The sequence below is a fragment of the Eulemur rufifrons genome, chromosome 29, assembly GCF_041146395.1.
Source record: "Eulemur rufifrons isolate Redbay chromosome 29, OSU_ERuf_1, whole genome shotgun sequence".
NCBI lineage: Eukaryota > Metazoa > Chordata > Mammalia > Primates > Lemuridae > Eulemur > Eulemur rufifrons.
Genome location: NC_091011.1, coordinates 61,139,383 through 61,155,423, shown reverse-complemented (window position 1 = coordinate 61,155,423; position 16,041 = coordinate 61,139,383).

Genomic DNA, 16,041 nt, shown 5'->3' with positions numbered 1-16,041 from the left:
GGGTTGACTCCTTCTGAGAGCTGTGAGGAGGAATCTGTTTGAGACCCGCCTTCTAGCTTCTGGTAGCCTCCATCACTCCTTGGCTTGTAGATGGCCTTCGTCTTGTGTCTTCACATCATCTTCCCTCTACGCATGGCTGTTTCTGTGTCCAAAGATCCGCTTGTTATAAAGACACCAGTCAGCTGGGAGCAGGGGCTCACCTCTGTGGTCCCAGTGACTCAGGAGGCTGAGGCAGGAGGATCACCTGAGCCCAGAAATTCAAGGCTACGGTGAGCTATGATCACACCACTGCACTTCAGCCTGAGCAATAGAGTGAGACAGAACTGTCTCTAAAAAAAAAAAAAAGACTCTAGTCAAATTGGATTAGGGCATACCCTAAAGACGTCATTTTAGCTTGATTTCGTTGGTAAAGATCCTATCTCCAAAGAAAGTCACATTCTGAGGTAGGACTTCAATGTATGTGTTTTGCGGGGGACACAGTCCAACCTATAACAACAATCTAAACTCCTTGTGCAAGTGTAAGCATCCACTCTCTCATGCCTGGGAGTCCAGGAGGTGGGTGAGCCTCTGAGTGCTCTGGGCCAGTGAGCACACCTTCAAGCTTGTCTTCCATGGAGATAGTTACCTACCAGAGCCTGCATAAACTCAGAATTTCCTGGGGCACAGGCAGGACAATGACCAGGAACTGCAATCCAGCAGGAGAGATAAGGCATTAACCAGATAATACAATACAGGGCAGTGAAAGGTACAAAGAACAAAGCTCCAGAAGGGAGACTACTTTCTTGTGGTTGGGAGATAAGTGACAGATTCATGGAGATTTGCTTTGAATAGTCCTTTTGATTCCAAAGGTAAAGATGAGAAAGGCCGAGCATTCCAGGGGTGGAATTCCAGGGAAAGGTGGGCATTCCAGGGAAGACTGGATCGCTGGGCCCGTTTGGGAGGTGGATGGGAGCAGCCAGGGCAAGAAAAGGGTGGGAGAAGGGGATGAAGCTGGATAAAGAAAGTGGCCTTGATTGGACAAGCAAAGGAGAGCCACTGAGGGTTTCCCAGCAGGGGGGCAAGACAGTGCCGGGCACCTGTCAGGGATGTTAATCCCGCAGGAGTTGGTAAGAAAGGGCTAGGGGGAGTCAGGAGTAAGTGCGTGGGGCAGTGAGGCCAAGAGGAGGCTGGGGTAGTTCTAGTGTGAGAGGAAAAGGCCTGAGTTAGGGTAGCTGCTATGGAAATGGAAAAGGAGGGCTGAGGGGAAAGTGTTTCAGAAGAAAGAACTCGCAGGACTTGACTAGGGAGTGGATGTTTGGGAGTGAGGGAAAAAGAAAGGGAAGGCAAAGATGGCTTCAGGATTTCCAGCCAGGGCCATTTGGAGAGGGCAGGCACCATTAAGAAAAGAGAGCAGGAACGCCAGGGCGGGCTGCCGCGGCACTCCCTGCAGAGAGCAGAGGCTGGCAGGTCTTTAATTGCCCAAAGCCGGAGTAGCCTCCTCCCTTGCCCTTCCCCTTTCCCCTTGTTTCTTTTTTCTGCCAAAGCTGTATCTTAATCATTTAAAGGCACACTGTGGTCTCAAGGGCGTTCTTGATGTCACAATGAGGAAGTGAGAAAAGGGAAGGACCTTACAGCTGTATCACTATCACGAGGCTCGGGGAAGGAGGAGAGGGGAAGGGTGTAAAAATACATCCTGACAACTTAATCGCAGCACCCCTAGGACTGGATCCATTGTCAAATGAGGCAAAACAGATACTTGTATTCACTTCATAGGTCCTGGCTTTTCTCCCTCTGAAATGCGTAAGATATAACTTTTGTCTCCTTTTGAAAGCTTTTCCCCTCCTATATGCAAGGTCTGTGGAGCAAACCTGCACGTGTGTGTGCATGCGTGTGCGCGCTCATCTGCTTGGCACCTCTTCCTTCCCAGCCCTGCCTCAGCCCTGTCACTGTGGGGGTGTTTTAACTCCCTGCTCGCCAGTTCCAGGGCCACCGGTCTAATCCGGCCAGAAACTCTAATGCATGTGCGTGAGTGTGTGTGTGTGTGTGTGTGTGTGTGTGATGCCAACAGTGTAACTGGGAAGTCACCTTCCACTAATAAAATACACGATGCTGGAAACAAGATCGAGCCGCAGCCACCTGTTTGTCTCAGCTGGGCGAAGAGTGGGAAGCCCAAGTAAGAGATGATGTTGGGGTCGTGGTCCCTGCAACATGTTTAGGGACAGGGTGCACACAGGAAAACATCTGGAAACTTCCTGAAGTGGAGTGTAAGGGAACATAATGTACAGAAATGCAGAGTGGCCAGGTTGGAGTGAGCCGGTGGGTGAGTGGGTGGGATGATGGGGCTGAGGACGGTCACACAGGGGCATATCTATCCCTCTAGTCCCTGGCTGCCACTTAGCAAAAGAGTTTAAATTTCTGACAGGTAAAGGCTTACACCATTACCTTTCATGTAAACAATGAAGTACATTGCGGCCATTAAGAAGGGTGTGGATGAAGTGGATTTATTGACATGGAAAGATGTTCCCGATCTGTTGTTGAGAATATGTGCAGTGTTATCTCGTTTTTTGTGTGTGAAAAGCATATGTATAATAAATGTTGAAAGTGGTTATGTCCTACTTATAGGTGACTATTCTGTCTTCTTTTTCTTTCTTTTTTCTTCAATGCAAATATATGGCTTGTCAAATTTTAAAAAGAATAAAATTATTTAATAATAACATATGCCCCCAGAAATATTTCTTTGGTGTTTAACTGGAGAGCAGAATTAGAGGAAGCATACTCCCCCTTCCTGCTTTCCATCTCGAAGCTCCCGTCAGCAGGGGCTGCCCTCTGAGCCCCACTGGGGAGGATGTGGGAAGGTGATAGGCATGGCTGCCTTGGTTAGGACAGGGGCCAAGGGGGGCTGAGGCTGGCTGAGTGACTGGCTCTGACATCCCCAGCTAATCGGGTCCTGGAGGAGGCAGAAACTCGCCTTCCTTTCTCTCTCCTTCTGTTTTCTAACTGCCAGCTGCTCCTCTCATGAATAGGTTTTCTTTTGGTTTCAGTCCCATGACTTTGCTTTCCCAGTGCTATTGTACCCAGGCCAGCTGGTGAGCAGCTCTGGTTTTTAGGGTTATAGAGTCTTCAGGTCACACAGGGGTTAGGTGCCATGGGAAAGGCAAAAGCAAAGTTAGAAGGTCACCAGGAAATCAGGGGGCAGGGTGAGGGTGAAAGGAGGTGGGCTTCTCTGCGTGCAGGGTCTGAGCGAGCGTTTGGTAAGTCTTCAGCGAGTTGCTAGAGACTGGCCTGTAAGGTTCCTACAGCGAAACTTTCAGGGCCTGGGCGGTAACCAGGAGAGTGTCCAGGTGTTTCTCAGGCAGCTGCACAGACTTTTGCCACTGCTTTGAAAGGTTAAAGTGAGTCATACCCACCTGCTCAGCACTGCTGTGCCCTCCAAGGGGTACCACAACTACAGGTGAGGGGTCCTCTTGAGTTCTCCCCGTTTCCACAGTGAGGAGAGCCTACAACCGTTTGCACCTTTAGAAAACTGTTTGGTTGCAGGACTGCTTGTTGTTTGTGAGTTTGTACTATGACCTGGCACCTCTCTCTGTGTCTTCATAAAGGGAGACCTGACCTGGGGAAAAGGAGAGGCCTGAGAACACCAGTCTCCCCAGGACCTGGGACTGTGGCCTCCGAGCTCTTCTGAGGATAAAGGAATTCTGACACACCAACTCCAGGGGTACAGCTGGGAGATACGGTGGTTGAGAACTCTGCCCTTTCTAGCTACATGACCTTGGGCTAACTAATTTCTCTGAGCCCCAGCTTCTTCATCTGTAAAAGGAAATCCTGACAGTACATGTTTTGGGGTTGCTGTGAGATAATGTATCATAAAGAATTGGGAGGGCAGTGCTGGGAACATACTAAGCAGGGATGAATTTGAAAAGCATGTCACAGCTGGTGAGGGCAGACACAGCGCCCTCCTTTTCAGATTGAAGGTCAAGATTGTGCTGGAGCAGGTTCTGGAGCATCCTTTGTTGCCAAGCATTAACCCATTAGCTGCTGGATTGTGGGGAGTTTCCAGAGAGGGGTTGAATGATGAAGAGGGGTGATGCTACTTATCATCAAGTATGAAGTTATCTAAATATTTTTAATAATTGGTTATGGCTGCATACTACCTAAATCCTTAGTAACAATTATAATTCTAAGTATTAGCAAATATCATTAATTAGTATAAAGATTAGCTATAAGGCTTTTATAGCTAGATTCCCTCTTCCCCAACACAAACATACAAACACACACTCCTTAACTTTTTGGCGGGGGGGGGGGGACAGGGTCTCACTCTTTTGCTAGAGGGTAGTGGTGTGGTGTCATCACAGATCACTGAACAACCTCAAACTCCTAGGCTCAAGTGATCCTCCTGCCACCATGCCCAGGGAATTTTTAAATTTTTTGTAGAGATGGGGTCTCACAATGTTGCCCAGACTGGTCTTGAACTCCTGGCCTCAAACAACCGTCTTGCCTTGACCTCCCAAAGTGCCACGACCCTCAGCTCTCTTTCTTAACTTTTAAGGCAGAAAACCCAGAAAAACTTAGGAACGGTAAAGGACCGACATGGGTCAGACTTGAATCCCAGCTGTTCAGATAGGCAGAGCTTTGGGACCCAGGAACATGTGTGTGCCACCAGCCTGCTCAGGACAACTGCTTTCAGATGAGCCAAAGCTCTGTTTTCCAGGTTGGCTGGGCCTTGCTGTCATGCTCTGCCCAGTGTGGATTATGAGATTGCAGTTTCAGAGGGACACGGCTGGTTGGGGACGTGGAAAAATACCCCTGAGCTTTGGTGGCGAATCGAAAGCAGTTCTGTGTAAGTTTGCGAGGTGCTGCGGTCTGAATGTTGGTGTTCCTCCTAAATTCTTACGTTGGAACCTAACACCCAACGTGATAGTATTAAGAGGTGGGCCTTTTAATAAGTGATTAAGTCATGCGGGCAGAGCCCTCGTGAATAGGATTACCACCCTCATAAAAGAGGTTGAAGGGAGTGCCCTTCCACCCCTTCCGTCATGTGAGGACACAGCAACAAAGTGCCACGTATAAAGCAGCGAGCAAGTCTTGACCAGACAATCAAGTTGCTGGCGCCTTGGTCTCGGACTCCTCAGCCTCCAGAACTGCGAGAAATAAATCTTTGTTGTTGATAAATCAACCAGTCTAAGGTACTTGTTATGGCAACCTGAACTGACTAAGCCACAGGGGCTGCCTTAACAAAGTACCATGGACTAGGTGGCTTAAACAACAGAAATTTATTTTCTCACAGTTGTGGAGGCTGGAAGTTTAAGATCAAGTTTAAGATCAGCAGGGTTTGTTCCTTCTGAGGTCCGTGAGGGAAGATCTGTTCCAGGCCTTTCTGCTTGGCTTATAGATGGCTGTCTTCTCCCTGGAACTTTACGTCATCTTCCCTCTACATGCGTGTCTGTGTCCAAATCTCCTCTTCTTATAGGGTCCTTAGTCATATTTGGATTAGGGCCCATCCAAACAACCTCATTTTAATTTACTTCTTTAAAGATCCTGTCTCTTAAATATGGTTACATTCTGAGGTAGTGGAGGTTAGGACTTTAACATATGGATTTTTGGGGAGACACTATTTAGCCCATACCAAGTTAGTTCTTTCTAGCTTGGTGTGGCCAGGGCAGCTGGCAGGCTTTCTCTCTAGCACTGAAGGGTACATGTCCCTCTCAGATTTTCTTCAGTGTCTTCTTGTTCTAACTTCTTATTGTGAAAATATTTAAACGTACAGTAGAATATATATACTTATCCATGTGCCCAACCTCACCTAAATTCACTCCTCAGTAACATTTTGTCAAATATCATTCATTTGTATACACATATGTAGGAGACCTGGGTATGCCTCCCCTAAAGTGAAGGATTGTTGAGCTGAAGACAGTCACGAAAAGCAGATGCAGAAAGCTCTCTGCCCTCCCTCTCTTTGCCTAGAAGTAGGGCATAGATTTTCAAAGACAAAAGTTATCCTGCCGCCTCTTCTACCAGGGAAAACAAAGGTTAACCAATGAAGACAACTTTGGACCCTTACAGGCTTGGAGATGACACTAGAGAAATCTACATTTCTACTAACTAGCCTTTATCTGCCATTTATTCTCCTTCTCACAAGTTGCTGTCCCTAGAGACTCAAAGTCCTCTTCCTTCCTCTTGTCACTTCTCTAAAAATGTACTGGTTTTTTGTTGAAGACACTATATAAGCTGGAATTCAAAGCTACTTCTTTGAGAACTACTTATTCCCTGGGTGTTTCCCATGTGTACCTGAGGTATCCAGGTTAATAAATTTCTGTTTGCTTTTCTCTTCTTAATTTGTCTTTTGTTGCAGGGGTCCATTCCAAACGGGAACTTATGAAGGTTGACTAAAAAAAATTTTTCTTCCCCTACACATATGTAATTTTGGAAGCAGTTTAAAGTTACCTCTAAATACTTCAGGACACATCTCCAAAAATAAATGAATTAATAAAAGGACATTCTTTTATACAATCATAACACCATTACCACACCTAACAATAAATTCCCTATTTTATCTAATAAATAATCAGTCCCTATTCAGATTTCTTAGACTATCATCAAAATGTCTTATAACAATTTTCTTCAAACTAGGATCCAATTTATGCACTACAAATAGTTGTGTCTTTTTCTTTTTCTTTTTCTTTTTTTTTTTTTTTTGAGACAGAGTCTCGCTCTGTTGCCCGGGCTAGAGTGAGTGCCATGGCGTCAGCCTAGCTCACAGCAACCTCAAACTCCTGGGCTCAAGCGATCCTACTGCCTCAGCCTCCCGAGTAGCTGGGACTACAGGCATGCGCCACCATGCCCGGCTAATTTTTTTCTATATATATTTTTAGTTGGCCAGATAATTTCTTTCTATTTTTAGTAGAGACGGGGTCTCGCTCTTGCTCAGGCTGGCCTCGAACTCCTGAGCTCCAGCGATCCGCCTGCCTCGGCCTCCCAGAGTGCTAGGATTACAGGCGTGAGCCACCGCGCCCGGCTTATGTCTTTTTCAGTGTCTTTAATATCTTTTAATGTTGAATACCCCTACTCCCCCCCCCTTTAATTTTCATGATATTGACTCCTCGAAGACACTAAACCACATGAGACTATCCTACATTTTGGGGTTGTCTGATTGTTTCTCTTGAGGTGGTGTTTTTTTCCCCCAAGTTGTTATAATAAATAGCCACATGAAAATCATTTATTTACTGTAAAGCAGTTGTTGAGGACAACACCTGGCATGACTCCAGTTTCTTATATACATTCCATACAAAAAATTTATGCCAGAATCTATTGCTAGGAAAGAGTTGTCTCCTCTACAAATTGGCATTTTTTTTTTTTGTATAAAAGCTATGAAACTTACTCTCTCTTTTTTAAGAAGTGCATAGTGAAATTTACAGAATAACTACTACATTTTGGACTTATCATATCTGTTTCTCCTTTGCCCCCCTCAGTCCTGGGTTATATTTTGTTAAATCTATTGTATGTCTTTTATTGTAAATCCTCTTCAAATTCTCTTTTTGTTCGTTTGTTTGTTTTAAAGATGCAGGATAAAGATACATCCAGCTGGATTTCCCCAAGCCTTTCCTTACTTCCTAGCTAAGAGATGAAGATCCTGCCCAAAGGTGATTTAGAGAACTTCTCTCAGGGAGTGAAAGGACTGTAGAAAACTTTAAGGACCAAGCCTCTTCCCACACAGAGCAGTCCTCAAGGTGGTTATGATTTAACACCCACTCTGTCTTCTGACAACGAACAAGAAGTCTGTTCCACCTGTCCTTTCTTAAGGTGATCCTGGCTCTCCCAGAGTACCTTTGGTGCTCCCACATGTACATGCCAATATTCATCAATTGTTCACCAAGCACTGTGCCAGGCATGGTGAGAAGCACTTATGACTTCTGACCTATAGGGCTTAGGATTTGTGGATCTTTTTGATATCCTGAAATCTCAATACCTCTTGATATTTAAGAACTTAAACACATCTTTTTTTTCTTCTTTTTTTAAGAGACAGGATCTCACTCTGTTGCCCAGGCTGGAGTGGTGTGATCATAACTCACTGCAACCTTGAACTCCTGGGCCTGGGCTCAAACTGTCCTTCTGCCTCAGCCTCCCAATTAGCTAGGACTACAGGCACATACCACCATGCCCAGCTTGCTTATTTATTTATTTAGAGGCAGGGTCTCACTTGGTCACCCTTGGTAGAGTGCAGTGGCATCAGCATAGCTCACTGCAACCTCACACTCCTGAGCTCAAGTGATCCTCCTGCCCCACCTTCAGAGTAGCTGGGACTATAGGCTCCTGCCACCATGCCCAGTTACTTTTTCTATTTTTTGTAAAGATGAGGTCTCACTCTTGCATAGGCTGGTCTTGAACTCCTGAGCTTAAGCAGTCCTTCCCACCTCGGCCTCCCAGAGTGCTAGGATTACAGGTGTGAACCACTGAATCCAGCTTAAATACACCTTCTAATGATATCAATCTCAGAGGAAATTTGATTGTTAGCCAGAAACACCATGAAGTCTGGTTTTAGCAACTGTTTATTAAGTTCTTTTTATGTTCTAGGAACTTATGTGTCCTGTTTTATTTAATCCTCACAATAATTTTGCAATATAAACATTGGTATCCACATTTTCTAGAATAGAAAATAGAGTTTCAGAGATGCTCACTTTTCCGGAATAACTTGCCCACATTTCCGGAGTTACTAAGTGGTGAAGCTAGGGTTTGAACCCATATCTGTCTCCTAAACTCATTTAATACTATGCTATATTGTCTGTATATTTTGTTCCTTGCATAGAAAAACATTAGGAGGAAAATATGCTGCTAAAGTCAGAGTGAGAGAATAGAAAACTATTTATTATACTTTTGACTTCCCCCAATACAAATGGGACAGAACTGTTTGGGGATGGGACCTGCGTTGGGTTAATTCTGGTTTTTTTCTTGTCCTGTAGGCTGGAAGAGGCTTCTCAGCACCCCAGAGGCCAGAGGCACCTGACAGTATGTGGTGCAGCAGCAACACCAGCTGGTCACACAGGCTTGCTCCAGAAGGTCCCACCCACCACCGTTCCTACTCCACACTCACAGCAGAAAGCATCAGCTTCTCAGACTATAGACTCACCAAGAGCTCAAATGCTTCTTCAATAAAATGTACGTGGTTGACAAGAAAGTTTGTAATTTGAGTATGTGTGTAGGCAGAGCAGTTTCCTGCCCCAGCCTCCTTGGTTATCTGTGTTAACAGGGGTACACTGGGACCCAGGTTTGACTCCCACACTACACGTGGAGGAGCTTTACCTAGTTCTGGAAACTGTGAGGTCAAGAGGTGATGACTAGGCTGGGCGAGATGGCTTATGCTTGTAATCCTAGCACTTTGGGAGGCCGAGGTGGGAGGATCACTTGAGGCCAGAGTTTGAGACCAGCCTGAGGAACATAGTGAGACCTCGTCTCTAGAAAAAACAGAAAAATTAGCTGGGCATAGCAGCGTGCACAAGTAGTGCCAGCTGAGGCAGGAGGATCACTTGGTCACTTGAGCCCAGGAGTTTGAGGTTGCAATGAGCTATGAGGATGCCACTGCACTTTAGCCAGGCAACAGAGTGAGACCCTGTCTCAAAAAAAAAGAAAAAAAAAAATGACAGAGAGATGATAACTCATGGTTTCTCCTTGGGCTTTAGGGAATCCCTGAAATTCTATGCACACTTTTATATTTGTATGTCTATCTATATCTTTTTGGGGAGAGAGTGCCCTAATTATTGTCAGATTTTCAGAGGGGGACCTTGACCCCTAAAGGTTAAGAATCGTTAATCCAGATAATGTTCTGTTCATTTGATATTAACTTTAGCTAATTTAAAATTAGTTTACCTTTTCTGAGAGATTTCTGTTAAGTTGGCTTGAGATTTGGCTAGGTGGTGGGAAAATGTTAACTAGAGTGAAAAATGTGTTACCGATTAACCAGTGGGAGTTTAATACAGCAGTTAAGAGCCCAGGGTCTGGAGCAAAACTGCTGGAGTTCAAGGCCCAGCTTTGCTGTTCAGTAGCTACATGATCTTGAGCAAGTTATTTAAGCTCTCTGAGCTTCAGTTTCCTCCTCTGCAGAAGCATTTTTGTGAGGACGAAATGAGCTAATAAACACAAAGTCTTCCACCCTTCCTTAGGTGAGCCATTATTATTATTTGTTCTATAATTTCTTATTTCACACAGTGGAATTGTTATTGGTGGCAGTGCCTTTGTGGCAGGAAGGTATCTAGTCTGTCCTTCCAATTCCCCCTATGTCGGAATAGGCTGGGTCCTCCCATCTCACCTGTCCATTCTCCTCCCAGACCATCTCAAGCTGGCTTGGTGTTAAGTCTAATTCGAGAACCACTTTCTCAGTATCTCCCAGCACATTCCACGTTCTAGCCCAGTTTATCTCTTTCTTCTCAATAGCCTATAACCCCTACATAAACACCCACACATATTAGATATATTAGAAATAGAGTGCTCTTCCTATATCAGGCACTGTGTGTGTGTGTGTATGTGTGTGCACGTGTTTATATAAAACCTCATTGGGTCCTTACAACAACTCTCTGAGGCATACCATATTAACCCCTACCTTATTAGCCCAATTTTACAGATGAGAAAATTGAGGTGCAGATAGGTGAGTGATCAGGCCTAAATCCACAAAGCTAGTAAACAGCAAATCTGAGATTAAGATCCACATATTCAAAGCTGATTCAGCTCGCTGTGTTATTTAGTCATTAACTTCCTTGCAATTTCACTTATAGGGTTATCTTACAGTGTTTAGATTTTCATATTATTTTATCCTAAGAAGTCTGTAAATTCCTTGAAGACAGAATTGATGTCTTACTATCTTTCATACCTCCTGGTACCTAGGACAATATCTGGGACATGATGGGTACCCAATAAGTATTTACCTATGGATTGTTGACTATGTGTATATGGGAGGCAGCTGAAATATGTTCACTGAATTTGTTTAATAATTTAAATACTTTCTTGTATATAAGTAGAAGTGTCTTTTTGCCCACCATTTGTGTATGACAAAATTTAAATATATAGAATATGTTACTATCAGTGCCACAATCTTTCTAATGTATCTGTAGAAAGAATAAAATAATAGCTGAAGTAATAGTGTAGGAGGTTTGTGCCTGGAATTTAAGTATTTGGCACATTTCCTGGTGTGTAATAAGAAGTGAAGAAGTGTTAACTACATTATTATTATTACAATGCCGGTTGTACAACCATTATTATTGTTATCACCTATTATTATTATTACCAGAGCAACTTGCTGTGTGGGAATTCTTAACTCGAGCTTTAAAATGAGAAGGAAGAAGGCCGGGTGCGGTGGCTCATGCCTGTAATCCTAGCACTCTGGGAGGCCGAGGCGGGTGGATCGCTCTAGGTCAGGAGTTCGAGACCAGCCTGAGCAAGAGCGAGACCCCGTCTCTACTAAAAATAGAAAGAAATTATATGGACAACTAAAATATATATGGAAGAAATTAGCCGGGCATAGTGGCGCATGCCTATAGTCCCAGCTGCTCGGGAGGCTGAGGCAGTGGGATCGCTTGAGCCCAGGAGTTTGGGGTTGCTATGAACTAGGCTGACGCCACGGCACTCACTCTAGCCAGGGCAACAAAGCGACACTCTGTCTAAAAAAAAAAAAAAAAGGAAGAAGAGGAATATTCCCTGTTCTAACTTCTTTCCTTTGATAACAATTATTCTTAAGGCTGAGCCTCCAGCCTTCATGTTTTCCAGCTGAGGTCCCAGACATCCCGGAGGAAACAAGCCATCTATGCTCTATTTGAATTCCTGGTCCACAGAAAATGTGACAGATAATAAATGATTATTGTTGTTTTAAGCAACAGTGTTTGGGGGTAACTTGCTGTGTAGCAATAAATAAGTAATACATATAATAATGCCCCAGTACACTATCTGAAAATAGGTGATCAATAAATTCTGAGTTATACATTAAAAAAGAGTGTGATTTCTTATATTTTCAAAAATTTAGGCCAAAACTTTGTTTTCCCCCAAGCTGACTATTTTCTGGTAGGGTTCTGGGGAAGGGACTTTTTGATTTTTTTCTTCCCCCAGCTCCTTTCACACATAAGATCACGTACTCTGAGTATAAAGCTTACAAGAGCAGGCTTTTCGTTCTCCATCTGTTGAGCTGTCTCGTGGATTTTCAGTCCATTGCTGGGGGTTAGAGCCACAGCTGTTTCTGGATTTGGCTTATCTTTTGGTTCACTGGTTCATTTAAGTTGTTTTCAGCATTCATCAATAGGCATTGAGGCTGTCCACATTCACTCCTTGCTCTGCACACAAATGTAAATTAGGATCATGTGCACTTTTCTGATATTTTCCTTCTTTTAAAAGTATAATCTTGATTACCAGGCCAAGACAGCCATAGAGGAAAATAAACGCCCAGGTTGGCATCAAAGAGCAATTGTTGCACAAGTCCTGCCAGTTTTCCAGGATTCCAGGGTGTTGCCTCTTCCTCTTCCCTCTAAGTGTGAGAAGATAATATTAACACAAAAAAGGTGCCTGCATATGTGTGTGTGTGTGCGTGTGGTGGGGAGAGCTCAGGAAGCTGTGGGGCCTCCTTTGAGTTCCTGGTACATCCTGGCCACTCTCCATGTCCCCTGGAGGTGCCCCTGGGCTGCCCAGACAGTAAATGGATGCAATGGTGCAATGAGGGTGAAGAAAGTGAGGAAGAGGAATGTGTGGCCAGGGCTCTGGCCTGCCCATGCATTTTTTTTTTTTAAATTGTGGTAAAATATACATCACATAAAATCTACCATTTTAATAATTTAAAATGCAGAATTCAGTGGTACTTTCACACTGTTGTTTAACCACTACTACTGTCTTTTTTTTTTTTTTTTTTTGAGACAGAGTCTCCCTCTGTTGCCCAGGCTAGAGTGAGTGCTGTGGCATCAGCCTAGCTCACAGCAACCTCAAACTCCTGGGCTCAAGCGATCCTACTGCCTCAGCCTCCCGAGTAGCTGGGACTACAAGCATGCGCCACCATGCCCGGCTAATTTTTTCTATATATTTTTAGTTGTCCAGATCATTTCTTTCTATTTTTAGCAGAGATGGGGTCTCGCTCTTGCTCAGGCTGGTCTCGAACTCCTGATCTCAAACGATCCACCTGCCTCGGCCTCCAGAGTATTAGGATTATAGGCGTGAGCCACTGCACCTGGCCCTTGTGTTTCTTAAATTACTCTGTGTGTAGTTTTGATTGTTATCCCCAATTTACAGATTAGGAAACTCAGGCATGGAGGTGTCACATAACCAGCCCCAGGACACACGGATTGCAAGTTCTAAGCTGGGATTTGAACCCAGAAAAGTATCATGCTAGTTCCTGTGCATTTAAGCTTTATACAATTCTGCCTTTCCAAACAGAGTGGCTATTAAATTTATCAGCCAGGATTAGATTCATTTATCTAGGAGAAATAAACTGCTTATGTGGGATAATTATGGTAAAAAACCAAAGATCTAAGTAAAAGAGCTAATGTAAGAAGCTCACTAGTCTCTGTGGTTTAAGAGGTTCTCTGTCGGGTGCTCCCTTTCATATTTAGGTTAAAAATCTTTTCTTAGGCTGTAAGGTATATGAGGGGACTTTCGTATGTTGTGTATAGGAGCTAGTCACCTCTATGTATTTGCAAATATAAACTATCTATTTAAGAAGTGGACCTATATAAATGTAGTATGTTGACATTGTCAATGAAATATATCACTAGATGGCAGCACAATTCAAGTATTAAAAAATTCACTGCTTTCTAAATCTGTATAGTAAGTTAAACTCCAGGAAAGCACTTCCATCATTTTTGACATGATCAGGGCAACTGTATTTAATTCAGAATGGATTTTAATCACCTAGAAGAGAATCTCCAAGCTTTATTAAGGCAGAAGACCTGACAAGTGTAAAGGCTTTTATAAGGAAAGCTACTACTAAAATTTTAGAAATTCTTGCTTTGGAAGAAGCCAAAGTTTCAAGAAAATGTTTCAACTTGGGAGACTTTGCATCAGCAAGATAACATCACATCCATACACTTTTTGGATTTTTTCCATTTTCTTGCTTGGTTTGTCTAAGAACAAGACTTCGGTCCATAAAATATAGCTGCCAACTTACTCCTTAAGGAAGTTCTTTTCAGTTAATGCCAGAGGAAAATTCAGTGCTTAAATAAATTGGGAAGTTAAGATTGACCCACAGGTGGGTTTGACATCTGAGCCCCTGGATCTATTGACTTGAAGTTGGGATAATGAAGTAGGTCTCATCCATTGGAAGGTAATTCTCAGCTTTTTCTTTGAGAGGGGTAGGTAGCAGGTGGTGAGGGTTGAGGTAAATGCATGTGCTTATCTCAGTTGTCCAGAGTTTGGCTCTCACAGGATGAATTTTAATGATCTAATTTGTATCCTGACTGGGTGAGAGAATTAATGTTTTATTTCAGAGGAGGCTGTATACTGGCACCTGAATGCTAAATATTCTCAAAATGGAAAATTGACTTAGAAACGAATTCTTTCTTTTTTTCTTCACCTGTCATATGTAAATTACTCTTCTTCTAGGAGGATCACAGCATCAAAGAAATGGAATCCAGCAAATGCCTCCAAGAAACTGAAGTTTCAGGTATGATTTTTGAAAGGCAGACATAGGCTGACGTCTTTTCACACTGAATACCAAGAGCCAACGTGGACCTGAACGCCGTTGTCAAAGCAATAGGTGAGAACATCTGGGGTCAAAACCATCCTTTTTGACCTGATGGGCATCAGTGAGCCTCTCTGGGCCTCAGACTACTCATTTGTAAAATGGGCATAATGATACCTCGCAGGGCTGTTGTGAGGGCCAATGAGATAATGGACACGAAAGCACTTGTAAGCTGCAAGGTGCTATCCAAATCTTGACTGTTACTGCTTCCATGTCAGTGCGCCCGCCCCATTGTTCCCCCAGCCCTAGTACGTGGTTGCCCTCTGCAACTCACCACCTTATAGTGATGTAGACTGGAAACTCAAGGTCATCTTTGCCCTCCCTCTCATCTCCCACCCCACCCAGTCTTCACCTCTTAGTCTCCATTTCCACGACTTAATGAATCTCCCAAGTGGGCTTTCTGCATCTAATCTAACCTTGCTTGTCTCCATCTTGCTCACGATTACAGGAATAATCCTCTTCAAACTGCACTTTGTTTATAACTTTTCTCCTGTTCAAGAACTTTCAGTGGTTTCCCACTGCCTGCAGAATAAAGCCCAAACTTCAAAGGAGCTGGAATTAAAACCCCCCACCTAAATAACATAAGTGAGAGGGCCATACAGAAGTCAGGCATGTGGAAATCAAAACAGACATTTTACTGTTGATAAATGCCATGTTGGAGGATAGTTACACAGCCAAAAGGGTTTGCTACAATCTCTGCTTCCTACTCCCCCAGGCCAGATTTTCAGACAGTTCATCTGAAGCTTGCCTTTCTCTCTGTGGTCATTTAAAGTGGATCCTACCCATCTGTCTCCCCCATTCCAGGCTCCCTGAGGGTTCCTGTGGCCCCTATTGTGTCTCAGTCACCTGTCCCTTAGTGTGTTCTGCCATATATTTAGTTTACTTTTTGAGGGCGTGCCCGCTCCACGGAAGTCAGAAACTCCTGACTCACTGGCTGAACTTGACCCTCACAATGTTGGTCTGCACTGTGTTTTAACAATGTATGAACTTACCTAACAATTCATATTAAAAATATTCTGCTGAGAAACTAGGAAAGCTAGCAGCCTTGGTCTCTCAGATGCATATTGCAACAATTGACTTCTTGTAAAAGTTGTCTATATTGCTGTCTCCACCACCTCAGTCTCAACTCTTTTCCCCAATTCACTGCTTATATTTCCACTATTTCATGAAAACTGCTCTTGTCAACGTCACCAGTAACCTTCATAATTGCCAAATCCAGTGGTCTCATCTCTGCTCTTGTCTTACTTGAACTTTCAGCGACATTTGACACCTCATCATTCTTTACTTCTTCTTTTTCTTCTTCTTTTTTTTTTTTCTTTTGAGACAGTGTCTCATTCGGTCCCCCAGGGTAGAGTGCAGTGATGTCA